Source organism: Hevea brasiliensis, chromosome 5 (genome assembly GCF_030052815.1).
Source record: "Hevea brasiliensis isolate MT/VB/25A 57/8 chromosome 5, ASM3005281v1, whole genome shotgun sequence".
Lineage (NCBI taxonomy): Eukaryota > Viridiplantae > Streptophyta > Magnoliopsida > Malpighiales > Euphorbiaceae > Hevea > Hevea brasiliensis.
In genome coordinates, this window is record NC_079497.1 from 110585646 (window position 1) to 110592678 (window position 7033).

The 7033-nt window shown below is 27.8% G+C and overlaps 1 pseudogene; it reads right to left on the minus strand.

Moving 5' to 3' along the window:
* Nucleotides 1-296: 296 nt before the first annotated feature.
* LOC131180280 (NAC domain-containing protein 90-like) overlaps nt 297-7033 on the minus strand; it is an 11772-nt pseudogene continuing 5035 nt past the window's right edge.

A 7033-nucleotide genomic window follows, 5' to 3' on the forward strand; every position in this document is an offset into this window, starting at 1 on the left:
TTTGAAAATTTATATTGATTAATTAAAAAAATTAAAAATTATAATAAGTCAATAACTTCACAAGCGTTCAAGCTGCTTCTGTCCCACGAATACTAAATTGATCTACACGCAGAAAGTAGTCCAAAAGGGGAAAAGAAAAAAAGAAAAAAAAGACTATACTGTGTTAATTATTTAATTTTAATTATTAAAATACATATAAGCTGCTGGAGATTTGCTATGTTAATTATGCTCAAAATACATATAAGCATTATTATTGAGATTTGCTTTAAAAAAAGGAAAAAGCATTATTATGGCAGCTACATATCATCCTCACCACAAAACCAATTATGTAATTGGTCTAAATCCCAAAGAGGGTCATTACCTAGAGAAGCCATTGGCATGCTGCTTCCTTCCCAGTTTGATTGAAACAGCCATGGTCTCCTGAGGATGAACTCTCAGGTGAGCTTCTTGTCTCCACCATTTCAGGGTTTGGATGAGTGCTTGCTCTTGCCCTCCTGTCACTCTGACTTTTCTGAGCCCTTCTCTGGCCTATCTCCACTCCAATTGGTCGTCTATCGAATGATCGTAAGCATTTTGATTTCTTGTACACCTGACACAAACTGAACTCTTGCCTTAGCTGCAAAATACAGAGAAAAACAAACTATCAAACAATGATATCACATACTCTTCTTGATGTGTGCGACTAATTAAGTTTAAAGTAAAAGAATGGTTTTCATTACTAATGAGTTTTTTTGACTCAGTGCTATTAGGATGGTCTTCAAAGCTATATATGATGTCTAAATTAAATTGAAACCCTAGTTGAGCACAGTGAACCAAAACAAAATGGCTTTGGCGTACCCTTGGATGTTCACCAGTAGTTGAAGAGAATGCTTCTCCTTCTATTGCTTTGTATTCATTAATTTTCCAATCGGTTTTTCGTCCAATTGGAGCCCTTCCGTTGTAGAAAACCATGGTTCTTTTCACACCTATACATCGATTGTTGGAAGAGTAAACATAACCAGGAGAACCAGTAGCTTTCCAGTACCCAGCAGTCGTGAGTCGCTTTGGCCTCCTCCACGGGCCTCGCTTTCTTGTCTTGGGATAAAGAAAACCATTGTTCAGGATCTCTATGGGAGTACTCTCCTGCGTATTCTGCACCAAAATGGAGAATAGCACAAGTTTTAGATATAATTAATTACTAATTATCATAAGAAAATTGGCCTTTCCTTCTACAATTTTAGGTTGGGGTTATAACTATAATTATGATTAGTATCATCTATCTTCAGAATGATGATCAACCTTCATAAAGACTTACAGTAATTAAAAAAATTTATTCCAAACCACAAAGGCCAAGAGAGTGAAACTCTATTATTAATTACACTTGATCTGGTTAAATTAGTCCAACAACATCTAAGCTACACAAATTATATTCAAACTGGAATTAAAAAAATTAAAAATAGAAAAAGGAAGATCAATATAGGTAATTAAAGAAGAGATGAGAAGAACAAAAATGTGAGAAGATTTTTACGTGGAAGGTCCCATGGACTGTACTCATATAAATCAAGGACAGGTATAACACGACCCATGACCTGATTCAAGTCCTCTCTGTTCCCTTCTAGCTTATGATGCAGATAAAACGAAACCAGCTCTTCTTCTGTAGGGTAAAACGTATCCCAGGTGCTAAATCCTCCATCTTGATCGCTCTATATATTCAAGATTATACTGCAAATTAAATGGCAAGAACAGCTTATAGCTTAATAAGCAGCTACTTCTCTGTGAATGCTATAAGTTTGTTGATATTTATAAGCAAAGTTTGTGGACAGAGTTCATAGTATTTAGGAAGGTGACGAAACGTGTTAAATAACAAAACTGACGCTTCTCAATTTCAACGCGCTTGTTCTCAAGAAAGTTCAATTTCTTTTGGAGATCATTCCTGATTTTTCTTTGCATTGGGGTTGGGTGGGGTTCCACGTTTTCACTTTATAACTGAGCTCGAATCTGTACACAGTGGACCAAAACATTTACTTGATAGTGTGTAAAGAAAAATTCTTCCTAAATTAAGTTTATCATAAATTTAATCATAAATTTAAGACATAAATGTGTAGGATTTATGTTTTTCTTATGTGAACCAACAGATGCATCATTCATTTGGACCCTTTGCTTGTCCTGGTAGTTTCCTGTGCTTTGCATCAATTTCTTGTTTTATTATCTGAGTTTTTAGGTCTTTGCTAGTGGCAAACTTGCTGTAATTTTAGAGTGAGTTTTTATCTTTGCTTTGTTCTTTTGCCCTTAGGGTCTTTCTTTAATAAAATTTATTGTTTATTAAAAAAAATATTGATATCATGTATTTAGTAAATAAATCACACTATATATATTATGGATTAAATTTATATATGATATATCTTATTTAAATAAAAAAAATCTATATATTAAATAATACCATGTCAATATTTTTGAATGACGTTAGTGAATTGAACGTATTTTACTAATGGGTGTTATCATAAGGATATTTATTTTTAAAGGTTAGTTCATATGATTCTACTTAAAAATTAGCCAAAATCATGTGATATATTTTATATTTTTTAATGTAATTATATTAATTTTTACAACAAAGTATAAAAATACATCATGATTTAACACTTTTAAATAAGAATCTATGATTTATTTTGTGGTAAATATGTAGGGAATAAATACAATTAACATCATTTGAAATTTAGGAATTTACTGTTATATGATCCAAATTTCAGGCATGAAATTGCCTATTCAAAATCTATTCCTTGCAAATTAAAAGAATTGTTTTGCTTAGAACTCTTTTTAAGTTTAGTAATTTAAGCTTCTTTTTTTTTCAAAAGACCTATTTTTTGGAAAGTAGAAGTAATTTAATTAAATTAGGTAAACAAATTCTTCTTAGAAAATGAAAGAATTAAAAATCTTAGCTTCACAGGAAACCAAGAATAATAGCCAGTAAACTAAATCAAATTTTAACACTTACTAAAAACTTAAAGCTTTTTAGTAGAGTCACTTAAACAAAACAAGACCTTGGTTTCTATATAGTCAATGGGATTCTGGTCTACATTGTCTATATGTATTATTAATGTATTGCTTCCTAAAGCATTAATTATAGTGTTGGAGGGAGCCACTGACGCAAAGAGTCACTACGCGCTAGTGCTTGGCAGCCCTTGATGTCGGGTAGGCTGGAATGCAAAAGCAACTTAACACTGGTTTACTTTCGATTCATATAAAAAGGAATCTAATTTCAAATATTAATGCATATAATGATACAAAATATTATTGCCTTGCATATATATATATATATATATATATATATATATATATATATATATATATATATATAACACTAATGATATAAATATTTTTAACCAAGTCCAATCAGAGAGAAATTATACCTAATCTAACTTCACTCTAAAAATTAACTTAAAAAAAAATTTGTATAAATCTTATATTTAATAAAAATATTATTTACTAAACTAATATGACAATACACTTTCTCACGCTTAAATATAAACATTTAAAGCCTACAGTTTATTGGTAAGAATATTTATAGATGGCCAATATTAAAGTAAACTCTAATATTACGTAAAGAAAATGAATCAGGCCTAATTTCATTACAGAAACTAATTCAGAAGAAATAAATTTACCTGAGTCTTATATTTGGAACAAATGCTTTTATTTTTCAAAATTAATGTGGACATCATTGCTCTTATAATAACAAAATTCTGAGACCTCCAGTCAAGGCCTGTGGTTTCGAGTTAATTCGCACGAAAAACACATCATATTACTAGCTAGCTTAGTGTAAATTAATTACATTTTGCTATTTGTCCCACCTAAAATAGAAGCTTCTTTTTCTTTTTGTTTTAATAATTTTTTTAAATTATGTCATTTAAAAATTAATAGTTTAATCCTTGTATTTTAATTTGATCAAATCCTTCCATTCAATTTTCTATCAATTTTTGGTTAATTATCTAAAAAATAACTAAAATACCCTTAAAGATAAATTATTTTTTGGTCCTTGAATTATATCAAAATTAACATATATTAAAAAAAATCAAAGATTAATTTATTCTCAAAACTTAATATATATATATATATATATATATATATATATATATATATATATTAGTAGAAGAACTTTTAATTTAACGAAGTCAAAATATATGAATTAAACTATTAATTTTTAAAAATTACATGACATATATATTAATTTTAACATAATTCAAAAAATAATATTTTTTTTTTTATTGCACAAAAGGAAAAGATTGAAATTCATAAAATGTAGAAATAATAGCAAAGTCAAGCAACGTATGGTGCGGTAGCATGGTAGTAATGCACCTTCTTTGAAGGTAAAATAGGGGATTCAAGAGAGCCTATTCCAGAGTCCAGTCCTAGCATTCCATATTCTTCTTGCTCAGGGAAGTTATGTAGAATATTCCACTCAATTTCTCTGTACACACTGCATATTCATGACTTCATTTTCTATCTCTGTCCATAGTACGTGCTATGTTTAGATTTGCTATCCTAGGCATTTGAGAAGCCTCCTCGAACACATCCTCCTTCTAAAATTTCTACTCTTATTTTTTTTATTCATTTTTTATAGGCAAAATTATTGTATAATATTAATTTTTTTTTTCATTCATTTTGACTCTAATTAAAATTTAGAAAGCGTTTGTTATAAAATTAAAAAATTAAAAAAAAAAGTGTTGCTCCTATAACAGAGTAAAAAGTAGTTAATTGTAACAGTCAATAATGTTTGGTAAGAGATCAATAAATTAAAAAAAAAAAACCTTAAATTCAAGTGTAGTGTTACTTTATTTGTTAAGTTTTAACCTAAACTCCTAAAGATTAATTTTTAACCCCTAAAGAGGGGTTAAATGTTAAGGAGATTAAAAATTACTTTCTCTGTCCACTTTTATTTAATGTTTTTCAAAAAATTTTGTGTCCTAAATTATTGTCACTTTAAGAAGATTAAGGAGTATTATTTTTTTTTTATTTTTACCCTTATTTCTAGTAAAATAATAATTGTTTTTATATTTTTTTAAAGCTCATCTTATCACCTTCTTCTCCCTCTCTTAATTATGTGAGATAAAGGGTAATTTAGTTAAATTAAAGAGTATTTTATTATGATTTAGGTTATTTAATTACTTTTTTAATTATCGTGCACAATCTTTAAATGATAGATAAAAATGAACAAAAAGAGTAATATATTCTCTTAATTGTGTTTGAAGTGAGGTTTTTTTTATTAGCAAATAGTAGTAGCTTTAAGTGGGTGTAAGGAATAGAATCTATTAATCCTGGGATGTACCCCTACTAGTTTCCCCACACAATCCACTTAAATTTTAATGATAAAGTTCTCTATTGCTTATTAAAAAAAATAATAGCTTTTTTTTTCTTTTAAAACAATAAATTTTTTTAAAATATAAATTTAGAAAAATTTAATCAATGAATTTTAATTCAGTAATACTGTAATTTCTATGGCTGTGAGTATTAAACTTGCATATTAATTAAAGCTAATTACATTAAAAAAATCTAAAAAAGCTTAGTATATACATGTCAAAATAAACTTAGTAAGTACATCTCCCCAAATCACTCAAAAATAGATTAAAAAAAGAAAAACTAGAAGGGGCAAACGAGGTAAGATATTCACCAGCAGATGAAGAAATTTCTTAATATATAGTAAATTCAACAGTTTTTAATATGAAAAAGACCTGCAACATCCTTGGAAGAATTCCAGCAACATATGTACAAAGTAAAGCCGCCCTTGATCAAGACACATTGATCAAAGCCCACAATTAATACTTTAATAGATAGCTTACTTAGCTTGCTGCTGGTCAAATTCACCTTTATTTTGCTCTCTTCACAATGATGTATTGCGATTGAGAAAACGTAAGTTTAAATCCTTTCACCCATTATTATATGATAAAATAAAATAAAAACTACCTTCTTATTATATACATATATAGAGAGAGAGGCCAAAATTAGAATTTCATTGCAACTGAACTGCCAAAAACGTCCCTTTGAAATTAGGTGGATCAACATGGAAACTACTGGGTAAAAGTTATGATCTCTACATCTATTCTGTTTGATTAATGAATTAAATAGTGATTAATGAATTAAATAGTGGAAAGATGTGATCGATGGACAGTCCAAGTTGAATTATTAATAAATGTTGGCATGTTGTTTCATCACGTGCAATGTCAAGGAAGAAGCGCTTGCCTTTAAGAGAAATATGATATCAATCATTTGTCATGTTTACTGATCAACGTTCGAGAATTTTTATTTTTTATTTTTAATTTTATCAAGAAGGTAAGTTATCTAACTTAACCTTAAAAGTTAGTTAAAAAGAGGAAGTTCATAAATCTTATATTCAATATAATTATCTTATCCTAAAATTAATATGGGATAACATTAGACCTGATCATTTTTCAATATGGTATTAAAGCCTACCACTTTAATATTGGGTCACCATCGATGTATTTGTTTATAAATTTTACCCTCAAAATATTCATATTTAGGTGTGAAAATGATGTCTTATCTCACATTAGTTTAAAATAAAATAATTATACTAAATATATAGATTCAAACTAAATCTAGTTATAATTTAATTCTCCACTTCAAAGGTATAAAGAGCAAAAAAAGTATTAAAATTTAATTTTTTTCATCTAGCAAATTATGAGATTTATCTCATATATAATGAAAATTATAACAATTTATAGTAAAGCAATTGTCAATAAATTTTATATATATGTATATATATAAGCTTGATCTCATTATATATAGATAAAGATACAAACATGATTGATATTTAATTGTTTATTGACAAATGAGAATAGCCAAGATGGCATGCTTATAAATTATCATCACCACTATATTTAACATAATATTTGGGTACTACAAACATTTTGTATTTCCAAAATTTTTAAAAGGATTAATAGGAGTTATAGTTAGTTATTTTTCTTTATTTTTAAAGATGCAGTAAAGAGCGAGAAAGTTTTAAATTTTAATTATATTTATTAATTATGATTTAATATATTTTTTC